We start from the raw sequence: 12,682 nt of genomic DNA, 5'->3' as shown, positions 1-12,682 counted from the left end.
TGAGATCTCAGGGGTTTTATCTTGACTCCGGAACCTTTCCCGGTACATCTCAGGAGTCAGCCCAAACTCTCGTAGCAGGGCCCTTTTGAATAGTTCGTAGTCCCCTTTCTCTGCCTCTCCCAGTTGGCGGTACAATGCCACGGATTTGGGGTCCAGTAAGGGGGTAAGGACCCGGAGTCTGTCCGCGGGGTCCACACGGTGCAGCTCGCAGGCCGTCTCAAAGGCCTCCAGGAAGTCATCCATGTCCTCCCCCTCCTTGTATGGGGCCATGATGCACTTATCAAAGCTCCGTGCAGTCCTGGGTCCTCCCTCACTCACCGCAGCCGGGGGTTCGCTGCCCTTCAATCTCGCCAGTTCCAGGTCATGCTGACGCTGTCTCTCATTCTCCTGTCTCTGTCTCTCATTCTCCTCCCGTTCACGCTGATGCTGTCTCTCTTTCTCCTCCCGTTCATGCTGACGCTGTCTCTCTTTCTCCTCCCGTTCATGCTGTCTCTGTTGTTCACGATCCTCCAGCTCTCTCAGTTTTAGCTCTTTCTCCCATTCCAGCCAATTCCGCTCCCCGGATGCCGAACGCCGCCGGGAGGATCCTCTGCTGGCCGGCGAGCTTCGCCGGGGGGACCCCCTGCTGGCCGGGGGGTTCACGGCGCCTTCGGTATTTGCTGGGCTCCTCCCCACCCTTCCCCTAGGCATAGGAAGGAGGGGTCTCGGGAAGCCCTCAGCAGCCGGCTGACCACTCCCAGCTGGGACAGACACTGGTGCCTGCGCTGCATTTGCCAGGCTGCTTCCCTGAGACACAGGGATCAGTTCATTCGCGCGATCTTCCGCCTCCAGCTGGGCAATGAGCTGTTCTTTGGTGAGCCTCCCAATGCGCAGCCGCCTCTGCTTGCATAGCTCCACCAGGTCGCTCTTAAGCCGCTTGGCATACATCTTCCTGCTGGCCACTCACCGGCCTGTGTGCTCACAGCTCCCCACAGTTCCCAGGGGGCCCCCTAGTGTGCCAGCCCTTCTCGAGGTCACCACCTCTCTGCCAGGGTCGAGCTGCAGACTCCTCCGCCCCTGGGACCACTCGCTGCGATCCCCCCGGGGGACCCTGTTACTGCAAAAGTCCTTCTCGCTGGTCACACACTCCCAGGGGTAATAACCGTCTCTCTCTTACTCTTCAGCACGCCTGGTCCCCGTCAATCCCCCTTCGTTTTACTGCTCCCCAGTTACTTACTGCAGGAAGCGCCGTCCACGGGGTGCAGTAGATCCCGCCGCTGCCACCAGTTGTCACGGAGTATTGGGGGACTCAGGGCCCTGCACCCCCGGCTTCCTGCGATTCACCATGACTCTCAGCCAGCCAGTAAAGCAGAAGGTTTATTTGGATGACAGGAATACAGTCCAAGACAGGTCTTGCAGGCACAGACAACAGGGACCCCCTCAGTTAGGTCCATCTTGGGGTCCCCGGGCATTCCAGCCCAGCCCCCCTTGGGAGGTCAGAGCCATTTCTGCCCCCCAGCCCTCTCTCCCTGCCTGCTTCCAGCACTTCCCCTTCAGCGACCCCTCCCACAGCCTTTGTTCAGTTTCCTGGGCTAAGGAGTCGCCTCCCCTTCAACCCCTTCCTGGGTTCTCATGTTACACACTCAGGTATGCGCCCTCGGGCGCCCTCGGGCAGATCCCATCCTGCAATGCAGACTATCCCAGAACACTCCCCTGTCAGCATTCACAGACCACCGTGAGAACAGGCCCAGTTCGTCACAGTGGGAGATGGGGACCCCGAAGTGGGTGCACTCCCCCTTCCTCCCCCCCTCCCCCCCGAGTCCCTCCAGAGCAGGTGACCCAGTGATGCTGGCAGGATTCCCCAGCCTCATCTCCTGCACCAAGCCGGCATTGGCCGAGTCTGTGGTGCTCACTGCTCAGGGAGACAGAGGAACACACGAGAGCTGGGCCGGCCTGGGGAGCGTGGGGCTCTGGCTGAGGGACGCCTTGTGGGGCCGGAGTGATTATCAGCGCTGGGGGGACCGGCCGCCATGTTCCTGTAGCGACCCGCGTCCGGGGTCTGTCAAGCTGGTGGCGGCGTGTCCCTGGGGGGCCTCCTGAACCTCGTCCACAGGGCAGGCAGCCAGGAGGGAGGGGATGTGCCGGTGGGCTCGCCGCAGCCAGAACTCCCACCGCCTCCGTCCGGCAGAAGAGGGCGGCGCTGCCCCCCAGAGGGGCTGCTCCGGGCGGTGTTTAAAGGGGCAAAAAGCACTAACTCTGCGCTGCCCCCTCGGCCCCCCAGGCTGCGGGGCTGGGCGGGGGGAGGGGTCGATGTGAACTTGGCAGCGCTAAGAAGCTGCTGCGCCCGCGCCCCACCGAGCAGGGAGCCCGTCTTGGTCACTCGGCCGTGTGCTGCTAGAGGCTCCAGAGGATGCGCGGGGTCTAGTTCTCCCTCCTGCCGTCACACTGAGACGAGACGACCCCCCAGCTGGCACAGGGCCTGCCATTAAACCAGGCTGGCGCATGAGTGTCCGGCCCTAGGCGAGAGCCAGAAAGGCGTCCCGCAGCAGGGCCGGGGCAGGGAACGGAGCCTGGCCTCGGGGGAACTGACGGGGTCGGTAATTGAGGGCTTGTCAGGGCCGTTATATTGGGAAGAGGAGTAGCCAATCAGCTGGATTGTCAGCGTCAGGGCAGCCTTCCAGGGCCTGGCCGTGCTCCCTAGTGACCCTGTTTGTCACCGAGCTGGGATTGTGCTCTCTCCTGGGGCCGTGACGCTGGTTCCCCCATCTCCTGCCTGCTGGTGCTGGAAGAGTCTCTGTGCTTGTTGGCCTGCGTGGCCGGGGCTGGCCGCCTATGAGAGACCATGTCCATGTGGAAGCCGGGGGGGGGGGGGGGGGGGGGGAGGGGGGTGTCTCTCATCGTCCAGAACAGGGCTGAGCAAAATGTAAGAGGAAGCTCATGAATATGCATGAGAAAGTTTACATCCGCTTGCTCTTCTAAGCTGTTCTGCGTCGGGCCCATCCCCTGGGCATCTGAGCCCCTGGTACAGTCACTTTCCCGGAACTCTCCTGCCATTGTGCTCCTGGGAGGAGGCCTTCTTGGGGGCAGATCCCCCATCTTCCCCTGCAGGGTCCCTACACCTTCCTCTGTCGGAGAATCAGCCAGGCGGCCCTCGGGTCTGTGATCCCAAGCCCCTAGGAGCCCCTTCCCCCTCCCAAGCACAGCTTACCTTGGATAGTCACACTCTTCTCTGTTCTCTCCCCAGGCTCTGCCGCCCAGCCCCAACCCAGGGTGGAGATCAAGGTAAGCACCAAACCTCCCCGTCCGGCTTTACAGTGCCCGAGGAGAGAACTTCCCAGAGGCTGCGCTGGCCCACTCTGGCCCATCTCCCCCCTTCCGTCCGGGAACTCCCAGGGAAAGACTCAGGCCCTGGTTCTTACCGTATCCCCGGGAACAAATGCAGCGTGCCGTGATCGACTGGGGCCGAATGAACGTTAGCCTGTGACCCACCCTAACCCCGGGTATTCTCATGGGATCGGTTGTACCCTGTGCCTGAGACGTCCTGTGAGCTGCTGGCGCTGAACTGAACTCCTGTGGGGGCCGGGGCCTGGTGCGTGTTGCGGAGAGTGTTGCGGGTCTGGATAGAGTGCCCAGGCGGTGTGGCTTTGCTGACATGTCACGGGGGGGGTGGGGAGAGCTGGGGCCAGACGCCCGGGGCGCTTTGTGTCGTGCTGGCCCCAGGTGGATAAAAGGGGGGCAAAGCAGCTAGATGGTGGTGTTGCATTCAGGCTTTCGTTAGAACAGCTGTAGTGCCGTGTCCAGCAGGGAGCTGGAAAACTGAAATCAGTCAATAAACCCAACTTTCTCCTGGGATCCGCCCACCTAGATCCATTCTGCCGCAAGGCATGGAACGGCAGCGGCTAGGGCGTGGTTTGACTTCTGTCCTCGTCGCTCATTTGGTAGCAGCAGCTAAAGCACTGGGGCCTTTTCTAAGCCGTTGCTATATTGACTGGGCATTAATGTGCCTCTTCGCTCAGCTCTAGTGCTTTGCTGGGGGCGTTGCTGAAAGGGTGGGGGCAGCACACAGGGGCTCAGTCTGTCCCCTCTTCCCCCGCTCTTGTTCCATGCGATGTGTGCAAGGGAGACGCCCCCTTCGGAAGAGGCTCCCCGAGGCGGCTGGTGGAGCGCAGGGGATGTTGATCTGTCCCCAGAACAACTTTCCCCCCCCCTCGCAACATGCTGCAAAGCCCAGTTGGAAGATCTGGCTGGAGAAACACTTTCCTGCCCTGCTGAAGGGTTCCCCACACACGCCATCAGCTGCTCTCAGCTGGCCCTGGGTTGCCGCAGGCCGTGATGGGACCCGTGCAGCAGGCGCAGGGTTGGTGTAGCAGGGCAGAGGTTCCTAACGCACCCGTCGTCTCCTGGCGTTCGTGAGTGGTGCTTTGGGCTTCCCCTCCCCAAACTGGCAGCACGTTCCGGGGCCAAGCCTACCGGGCACTGCGGGTACCAAGAGCCGAGGGAACGTGGCCGGCCTGCTCTGCTGACGCCGCTCACCCAGCCAGCTGAGAGGTGGCACATGGTGGATGGCGCTGCCTGGGCCTGAGTCTGGTTCGACGGGCCCCAGCACCTGGCCAGGCTGGGATGTGCTGTAGTGCCTCAGAGGTTTCTGAGCCACAAGGGCTTAAGGACCCAGCCCAGGAACAAAGGAGGCGCTTGTCAGGCGCTGATAGATGGGCGCTTTCATTCCCCCGGCTGTCACGCTTATCTGTAATGAATTTCCACTCGGCTGGATTACTTTTAATACAATAGGCAGCAATGTCTCTCTCCCGCCCACCGCCCAGCTGCTGGGAGAGCCGCGATCTCAGCCTGCAGCAGTGCCGGCAGTGGGGTCACAGAGAGAGGACTCGCTCCCCCGCACAGCACCAGGGCGGCTGGGAGAGCTGGGGGCCGGGGATGGTCGGAACGGTCGGTCTCTGAGGCTGCTGGGGTGGGTGGCAACTCTGCCGGGGACCTGGAGAAGCCGTGCCAGGGCCAGCAAGGAGACAGGGGACTAGCCCAGCCTGGGGAGCAAGTGCGCGGGGACCTGGGCGCCAGTCCTAGTTTGCTTGCCACCATCCCAGGCAGCGGGAATGGGGTCAAACTCTGCTGCACCAGAGCCCGTGGCTACAGCATGCCACGTGCCAGGCTCTTGTCCGGCAGGGAAAGGAGACAAGGGCCGTGGGCTTCGGCCTGCAGTGAGAGAGAACTGGCAAAGCCTGTTCTGCTAGGGCAGGATAGAGAAGTTTCCCGGGGTCCCTGCTAACCCACAGCCCCTGCAGGGAGTGAGGGGCTTGTTCCTTGCAATGGGGTCACCCTGCATCTGTCCAGGGTGGATTCCCTCGTTGCTGGGTTGCCCACACACTCAGAGTTGGTGAGTCCATGCGCCTAGTGCTGGCTGCAGCCCCTTCACCTGGCTGGGGAGTGGCTCTGTGGCGCGGGGCTGATCTCTGCTCTGGCAGGACTGGATCACGCTGCCTTGCCAGGAGACCCCGGGCTCGGCTCCCGCCAGGCCACACGGCCGGTCCTCGTGTGGGCAGGGCCTGGGATTCGCTCTCCCCGGCCGGGGACGTGCTCCAAAGAGCGAATCCATCAGGACAGATCCCGGGCTCGGCTCCCGCCAGGCCACACAGCCGGTCTCCGTGTGGGCAGGGCCTGGGATTCGCTCTCCCCGGCCGGGGACGTGCTCCAAAGAGCGAATCCGTCAGGACAGATCCCGGGCTCGGCTCCCGCCAGGCCACACAGCCGGTCTCCGTGTGGGCAGGGCCTGGGATTCGCTCTCCCCGGCCAGGGAACATGCTCCAAAGAGCGAATCCGTCAGGACAGATCCCGGGCTCGGCTCCCGCCAGGCCACACAGCCGGTCTCCGTGTGGGCAGGGCCTGGGATTCGCTCTCCCCGGCCGGGGACGTGCTCCAAAGAGCGAATCCGTCAGGACAGATCCCGGGGGAGGCTCCCGCCAGGTCCGCCTTGATCCCAGGACTGAGGCTCTACAAGCGCTGTGGTGGAGGGGACCCGCAAAGCCCCACACCCGTCCTCCTCCACAGCAAGGAGATGCTCGGCCGCCCTGTCCTAGCAGGCTGGGTTATGGCCAGAGAAGGACCTGGCTGGGGAGGTTATTTCCCCATGGGCTGCACCCGGCCAGCACTGAGCAAATGCCCCTCCGGCAGGCAGGGGAGCCCGTGGGTACTAGCCACTCACCACTGCCTCAGAGGCAGGAAGCCCAGCCACTTCCCCTGGCTGGACCAACCCCTCGATGCCCATTATGGACTCCTCCGTGCAGGGGGCTGCGTCCCCCCTGCCCTCACCCCAGGCTGGTACCAAGGGCTGGTGAGAGCCTTCTCCCCGTGTCACACCGCGGCCCGTGACCATCCAGCTGCACCACAGTGCAAAGAGCAAGGCCCTGTCCCCACAGCACGGTTCACCTGGATTTCAAACGTGGGTTGTTTTGCGTTGAGAGCTCCGGAGGGGCCCTGTGGGATGGGGATCACCTTCTCCCCTGCAGCGGGCCGCGTGCGACGGGGGTGAAACACCACCACTGACAGTGCTCCTCTGGAGCCGCTTCACCTTCACCTCTCGGGGGGATCAAGGGGCGGTTCCGGTCCCTGACATCCCTCTCGGCCCTTTCCCTGCGGGGCAGCTCAGTGATCACGCCCCGCCCTGCCATAGGACCCGCCCTGATCCTTGTTCTCCACCTGTCTCCAGTGCCCCCACCCCTCCCTCTGCCCGTCTCAGCTCTCCCCCCACCCCCCAGCGCTGGTTACAAGCTGCTGCTAATAGCTCTCTTCTCCTCCGCCGTGTTCATCTGCTTTCCCTGACACTTCACAATCCATCATTTGGACAAAACACTCCTGTACATCTCGAGGTCCCATGGCCCAGGGCCTGCAAGTACAACGTCAACTCCAGCCACGCCATGGTGTAACACGCCCGGCCCGGCCCTCCTCGTCCCAGGAAACCCTTCCGCAGGAACCTGCTCCTTGCCAGCTTCCCAAATTGCTGGGCTTGGGACCTCCCTCGCTGCTCCTGGAGGGGGACTACGTTTCCCAGCATCCCTCGGCCAGACTCTCAAACAGCCAGATATCTGACTGGGAGTCGGGTCCAAATAATCCTTTATAAACTAGGCTGCTGGCTGGGGAGAGCTGACAGCACTGTGTGGTTGTTCATGTACCGTACGGCAGCTGAGCGCCCAGCCCTTTAACTTGGGGGCTCAAATGGCCCCAAAAGCCTCCTTCCCTTCAGCTGTTGTAGGATTACTGGTGAGCGCTGGATTGTCGTTGTTGTGGGGTTGCCGGCGAGCACTGGGCTGTCGTTGTTGTGGGGTTGCTGGCGAGCACTGGGCTGTCGTTGTTGTGGGGTGCCGGTGAGCGCTAGGCTGTCGTTGTTGTGGGGTGGCTGCCATGCGCTGGGTTGTCGTTGTGGGGTTGCCGGCGAGCGCTGGGCTGTCGTTGTTGTGGGGTGGCTGCTGTGTGCTGGGTTGTAGTCGTTGTGGGGTTGCTGGTGAGCACTGGGCTGTCGTCGTTGTGGGGTTGCTGGTGAGCGCTGGGCTGTCGTCGTTGTGGGGTTGCCGGCGAGCGCTGGGCTGTCGTCGTTGTGGGGTTGCCGGCGAGCGCTGGGCTGTCGTCGTTGTGGGGTTGCCGGCGAGCGCTGGGCTGTCGTTGTTGTGGGGTTGCTGGTGAGCGCTGGGCTGTCGTCGTTGTGGGGTGGCTGCCGGGCGCTGGGTTGTCGTTGTGGGGTTGCCGGCGAGCGCTGCACTGGATGGCTAGTACATCGAATGACTCTGGAAAGCTGAGCCCTCCCCGCTCCCTGAGCAGAGGCTCTGCCCGGCGTGTGCCAGCGCCCGTCTCCAGTGGGCAGGAGAAGCAGATCTGCCCCCTCTCCCTGAGCCCGTCCCCATTGCTCCGGGGGGCTGCCCCTGCTGTGTAAAGCACCACGCGCCCGGAGCCCCCTGGCCCTGCGTGGTCTCGGCCGGCATTAGGACGTGACGCATTTCAGCGCCATGTCGCGGGGCGTGTTCCCCGCGGGGCGTGTTCCCCACCGAGCTGGTCAGAGCTTTTCTGGGTGTAAAAGATGCAGCTAAAGCAGGTGACCTTAGCAAGAGGCCTGCCTTCCTAGTCTGCTCTGCATGGGCAACCCTGAGCCTGCCCGCCTCCCCACAGCCCCGCCGGACTCTCTCTGATCCTCGCTGCTCATCGCTCGGTGCTGGGGGCTGCCCGTGTCCTGCCCACGCTCAGGAAGGAAAAGCCACAATTGCTTGAAGCGCCTCAATAATGCAGCAACGGCCTGGCCCAGCCGTGCTCCCACATTCCAGCTTCCCCGGGGCTCTGCGAGGCCGGGGCGTTTTCACGTGGCTCGAGAGAGCTGAGAAATAAGCCAAGCTCTGGGCACGGTCCACGAAGTCGCTGAATAACCGGAGTATGAGCTAAGCCATATTTGCCAGCAGCCTTGCTCGAGTGGAGTCCATCCCATTTGTAAAAGACGATGATTTTGTTTTTAATATTCTCGAGTCAGATTAATTAGGAGATGCTAACGGTGTCCCTCTTCTGGGCTCTGTTAGCGTCGCCATGACCCTTGTTAATTACACAAATGGCCCCAGCTCTTTTCTCTAATTTAAGACAATGAAGGGGAACGTGGCTGTCAAATTCCCATCCTCCCCGGAACAGTCGTAGAACGTGCTGCCCTCCGGCGGGGAGCTGGGGCTGGGGGTTGGACCCTCCTGAAGGCGAATGGCTCAGAAGATCAGGTCCTTGGCCCTCTCCTCACCCGGCCGCCTTGTCTGCCTGCATACTGGCCCCGCTGCGTGATGCTGGATGGACCGAGCCATTTATTTTGCACATTGGCTTTTCTGTGGCCTCCGGTGTCTGAGCACCTGGCACCCACCCCTGGGAGATAGGGAAGTATCGTTCGCCCCACTTTACAAATGGGGAAACTGAGGCACAGGGGTGAAGTGACTAGTCTAAGGTCACAGAGGGAGTCTGTGGCACCAGCTGGCTCCAGATCTGCTGAGTCCCAGCCCAGTGCCTCAGCCACCCCTCCCTTGTACTCAGGCTGGGGTCTAACCTGCCCTGCTGATCACCAGAAACCCGCTGGCAGGATCGCCGTAGCTGCCAGCAGGGTGCGGGCCCTTGTTTCCCCCCACGCAGAGCAGGGGGGTTGCTGTGCTGCAGGAAGGCGTGTTGGTGGGTTATGGGACCCTCCTGCCCAGTTTACACCTAAAGGAAGGAGATTTATTTAGCCTTCCGATCTCCACTGATATTAGCAACGACCATCAAACGACCCCCACGTGGCACTGGGAAGGGTATCGGCTCCGCCCTCACATGTTCCTGCCGTGGCGCTCTCCGGGCGCCACTCCCTTTGCGGCAGAATTGGAGAATGGGGACGGGGGGAAACAGCCCTTTTATCTGCCGACAGAACTTTTGTTTTTCTTCCTGATGCTTTTGCTGAAATAAAAGGGATCCGGTGTCTGAGCTGCCCACCCTACGCTAATGGTTTGCACTTAGAAACGGGCTCCCTTCAAAGCAACACTGTCAAGATGAAAAACCTACTTGAAAAGAACTCCCATGGCTGTGTTATTAATAACCCCTCAGATCGTTAGCGCCGAGCAGCTCGCAGCCTCCCTTGCTTTTCCCTGCCTCGGCTGTGGGTTTGCGTCCTGCAGTTTGATCAGTTTCGTGGGCAAAGCCCGGTGAGTCAGTTTCACTCCCGGGCAGGAGGACACTGGAGCCGCAGGGGCAGTGCTGGGGCTGGTTCGAAAACAGGCCATTTTCTCATGACTCTCCTCCCCCACCCCCAAGCGTGTCTCCAGGCGCAGGGGTAGGGCACTGGGCTGGCAGGAGACCTGGCCTAGTCCTGGCTGTCCCACAAACTGGCTGCCTGAGCTGGGGGAAATCAGTTCCCTCTCTGCCTCTGTTTTCCCTCCCAGCCTCCGTCTGCCATGTATCTGTTTGGGGCAAGGACGGTCTCTCGCTAGCTGTCAGTGCGGCACCAGGGCCTCGAACGCTGATGCTAGCAGGCAGAGGCAGTGTCAGTGGTAATGTAATTGGCACTGTCTCTTTCAAGATCTGTTACTCCAGGAAACTGCCGCTGAAGGCAATTGTCCCAAATTAGAAAAGGTTTGGGGTCAAATTCCCTGCTGCTGTGAACTCCAGTGGCACCAATTTACAGCAGGTGGGGATTTGGCCCCTGGTAACCTGTATATTTCTGTCCCGGACGTGCTCTGAGGGCCCCGCCGGGCCCCACTGCGCCGGGCACTCCGCAGACAGAGAATCCAAGGAGAGGCCAGAATTCCCTGCCCCAAACCCTTACAGTGGAAAGCAGGAGAGGATCCGCAGGCGGGGGCAGAACATGGAACAGCTGTCGGAGCACAAGGCGTCGCTGAGTGTGCCCCGGGCTCCCCCCACCGCACTGCAGGGTGTGAACTAGAACTCTGGAGGGATAGACACACAGCAGGGATAGGTAGCCAGGAAAGTCCCCACCACCACCCCCCAAGGTGTTTGGGCTGGTCCAACTCCTGCCTTGCCGGGCTGCCCTGGGTCAGATACACTGGAGGCTATTCCAGAGGCTTTTAATGCCGATCACCCACTCCAGAAGCTAAGTGGCTCCCGAAAACCCCCTCCTGGGAAGGCGTTTTCAGCCCCATTGACTCCTCTCCATGCCCTTCAAAGGGTGACTCGGCACATCCCAGAGATGGTAACCGTGTTCGAATTACAGGCCAGGCAGGGGGAGCACATCCATCTTCTCCTGCCATCGCCTCAGCTCAGCACTAGTGTCTGCAGGTATCAGCCCAGCTAGGGTGACCAGATGTCCCGATTTTGTAGGGACAGTCCCGATATTTGGGGCTTTTTCTTATATAGGCTCCTATTACCCCCCCACCTCCATCCCGATTTTTCACACTTGCTGTCTGGTCACCCTAAGCCCAGCCCTGATCCATGGGGGCAGCGTCCGACTGGAGAAAGAGAAACTTGCACACCCATAGCTGCCTGAATTGGTTTCTCTCCCTTTTATGAAACGGACGAACCCTCCTGAGCCGAGGCTGAGCTCTTCCCCGTTTGTTGCAGTCCCCCGTAAACAGCAGCTTTTCGAGCTTTCAGCTGGTAAAAGCCAGGCGATCTCCCCGTCGGTGGGACCTTGGGAGGAGAGCTGTGCTCGGATCCTGCATGAAATGGACTCGTGCCAAGCTGAGGCGTGATGTGCATTCCTGCCGCAGGGCAGAGCCTGGGAAATGGCTTTCAAAGGGCCCATTGTTCTGGGACAATTCTTACAGCGACTCACCATGGGGGAGGGGGCAGTTTGATGTAGGGGTTTGTTTTGTTTTACTGCTGTTGGGTTCCCTCCAAAACTCACCAGATTGTTCTCTGGTTTAGCCTGTTCCATGCGCCTTGTCAGCCCCATTTGAGTCTATTAAAAAATACCCCTAGGAACCAGCACGCTGGAAAACAAATCGGTTGCCAAGGGAGGACGCCAAGGCTAAATCTGGCTTGTCCGGGCCCAGCTGGGCTGTGGAGTAGCTTTGAAATTCACTCTTCTACTGTCATGAAATCTGCTTAACACTCCAGCGGGGACGAGTGCCAGGCACTGGGTCTGCGTCTCCCTCCCGCTACTGACCAGCCCCAGCTGGAGGGAACCCAAGGCCCGCGCTCTGGCTCCGGGACGCCTTGGCTTTATGGCAGCTCTAACAAACCACTGCAAACCACCAGCAGCAAAGTGGCCTGAAGAGCCCGGGAGAGTTTAGGGGCTCAGGATTCTCCCTGCGGGGTTTGAGGTGGGGGGATAGCGAGGCGGCACGGGAGCTTGGGGGAGGCAGAGACCTCCTGGCCATGGAGCTACCTGGACCAGAACCAGCAAGATGTTTGTTTTTAAGGGTTACAGGGGAGATTTTCCAAAGTTCCTAGGGGAGTTAGGAGCACAGGAATTTCCCACTGACTTTCCATGGGGTTTGGGCTCCTAACCTGGGTGCTTTTGAAAATCCCTCCTGACATCAGCCTAAGGGGTGAAACTGAATTCAGCATCTGAGCGGCCCTCCAGCCTGTCTCTCTCTCTCACCGGCTTCGCCAGAGATACCCGCAGGGCCCACCCGAGGGTGCCACGCCATGTGGCACAGGGTAAAAATTCAGGTCCTGAGGGCAGGCAAGTCTGGGCAGCTGCTCGGGATCCTGGATTGCTCTCAACCTGGAGATGGGTCCTAAGCCGCCACCCCCACACTGGCTAGATCTGAACAGCCTCCCATCTGGAGGGGGGGTTAGAGTCCAGATGCAGAGTTTGCAAACAGCCCCATACCCTGAATCTGAACCAGCCCGGGCTGCAAAGCCTCTCATCGGCGTCAGCCCATCTCCGGGGAAGGCAGGAGCCAGCCTGGAGCAAGGGGAGAGCAGTGCCGTTGTGCACACGCAGCCGCTGGGCTAAGGGAGGTGCCCGGCTCCCAGCAAAGAGGCTGTTGCCCTCACCCAGCTTGGCAAGAACCCAGGAAAAGGCTGACCCCCTTTGGGGGGGTGCACAGGGACCCTGTTGCTGGGGGCTTGTGCTTGAAGGAGGCCTGGGGATTCTTCAGGAAGCCCTTTGCATCAGCCCTCTCCTGTGCGTCCTGCCAGGTCTGGGCGTGCTGGGAAAAACGCCTTCCCCACACCCTCTGGAGAGGCCATCCCTGGCAGGGACATTCGTCTTGGGCCCCATAAGAGTGGCCAGACTGGGTCAGGC

At 61.1% G+C, this 12,682-nt stretch overlaps 1 protein-coding gene across 2 annotated transcripts in view; it reads left to right on the top strand.

The window, feature by feature from the left end:
* The window catches only part of CPLX2 (complexin 2), a 68,990-nt gene that overhangs the window by 22,734 nt on the left and 33,574 nt on the right, over positions 1-12,682 (top strand). The window contains exon 3 of one of the 2 annotated variants that reach the window (XM_054038118.1): positions 3,224-3,261. The exons of the other annotated variant lie outside the window; for it this stretch is intronic. The gene's annotated coding sequence lies outside the window, so the exon portion shown is untranslated. The remainder of the gene's footprint in view (positions 1-3,223; positions 3,262-12,682) is intronic. 2 annotated transcript variants of the gene reach the window in all.

This window comes from Malaclemys terrapin, chromosome 8 (assembly GCF_027887155.1).
Source record: "Malaclemys terrapin pileata isolate rMalTer1 chromosome 8, rMalTer1.hap1, whole genome shotgun sequence".
In the NCBI taxonomy this organism is placed as follows: domain Eukaryota; kingdom Metazoa; phylum Chordata; order Testudines; family Emydidae; genus Malaclemys; species Malaclemys terrapin.
This window is presented reverse-complemented; position numbering and strand designations above follow the sequence as displayed.